This window comes from Lissotriton helveticus, chromosome 6, assembly GCF_964261635.1.
Source record: "Lissotriton helveticus chromosome 6, aLisHel1.1, whole genome shotgun sequence".
NCBI classification, from domain to species: domain Eukaryota; kingdom Metazoa; phylum Chordata; class Amphibia; order Caudata; family Salamandridae; genus Lissotriton; species Lissotriton helveticus.
Genome location: NC_136067.1, coordinates 1584560357 through 1584561897, shown reverse-complemented (window position 1 = coordinate 1584561897; position 1541 = coordinate 1584560357).

The following is a 1541-nucleotide window of genomic DNA, read 5'->3' as shown; positions in this document are numbered from 1 at the left end:
GGGAAATTGCGACGTTTGAGGTGAAATCAAGTGAGAGGCCAAATTTCACTTGTGTGTGTTGTCGACGCACTTATTATAAGAATCATACTAAGTTAGTGGATTTATATGCAAAAAGTGAAAGGGAAAATAATAGTTAATGGAAGGATTTTACAACATACTTGATGGTAGAAAATTGTTTTGATTTGGGATTGGATCAACGTGTGTGTACTTATTGTTGTAACAAATTAAATCAAAACCAGATGCCTGCTAGAGCAGTTCATAATAATCTGGAATTGGTTGAGATTCCTTCTGAATTGAAGGATTTAAATACTTATGAATCTATTTTGATTCAAAGTATCCATCCCTTTCAGGCTATTGTAAGAATGGAGCCAAAGACAGGGAAATTGCCTCCATCAGATTTACAGAGAGGATTAAAGGGAAGAGTTGTTTATTTGCCTCTAGATTTCAAGAAAAACATTAACACAATTGGAGTAGAAAAAGTGGAAGAGGAACCTCTTGTTATCTTAGTTAATGGGGTTCCGACAAAGAATAAGAAAATATGGCAAGATTTAGTAGATGTTAGGAAAGTCAAAAGGGCAACATTGTATTTGAAAAAATATAATAAATACTATAAAAATGTATATGTTGCAGAAGAGGAAGTAAGTGAGGAAGAGGATAGCGATTTGTGTGCTGGTCAAATTGAGAAAGTAGAACCCTGTACTACTGCAGAAATATATGAACATTATAGTGTTCATCCTTTGCATTCCAAGGAAGTCATGGGGAATGCTATTGAGTTGTTTCAAATGAAACAAGCGAAAGGGAGTCCCATTAGTGTTTGGGAGGAAAGTTTGGAAGCTCGGTGTTTCCCACAGCTTTTTCCAACAGGTCAGGGAGGAAGATATGATGAGCGACCTCATCAAATTCCTGCTTCTGAATACCGGACTTTGCGATTGTATGCAGGAGATCCTAGGTTTCGACAATGCATTCCTTATTTGTTTCATCTCCTGTTTGAAAGCGATCTGTCTGGACTGTCATATGCAGTGAACCACATCTTGAAAAGTGGTATACACATGCAAAACATCTCGGCAAGTGACTTTATGGATAAAGTCAATGTCCAAGACAGTATTTTGGATTCTCACCTGATTAATCTCATGGCGTGTCAGCGTGGTACTAATGAGTACTGGTACCGTCGTCATGGTGATTTAAAATGTATGCTGAGGAACTTAGGAACTCCCACATGGTTCCTCACTTTGAGCTGTGCTGAGTATGGCTGGGAAGACTTACTTGAATTTCTACGAGAGGCAAATGCTAACGTAGAAAACATCGAATTCAAGACACCCGGAGAACTGTGCTCTTTGGATCCAGTCAATGTATGTAGGTACTTCAATCATAGATTTGAAGGTATGATGTCTTTCATCATGAATAAGAAGAATCCACCTCTTGGAGAGGTGTTGGATTTCTTCTGGAGGAAGGAGTACCAAGCAAGAGGTGCAGTGATGAGTTTCATAGAACAGTATTCTACGTGTGCTGTTCCAAACGTAAAGGAGAAAAAAAGCCTAAGA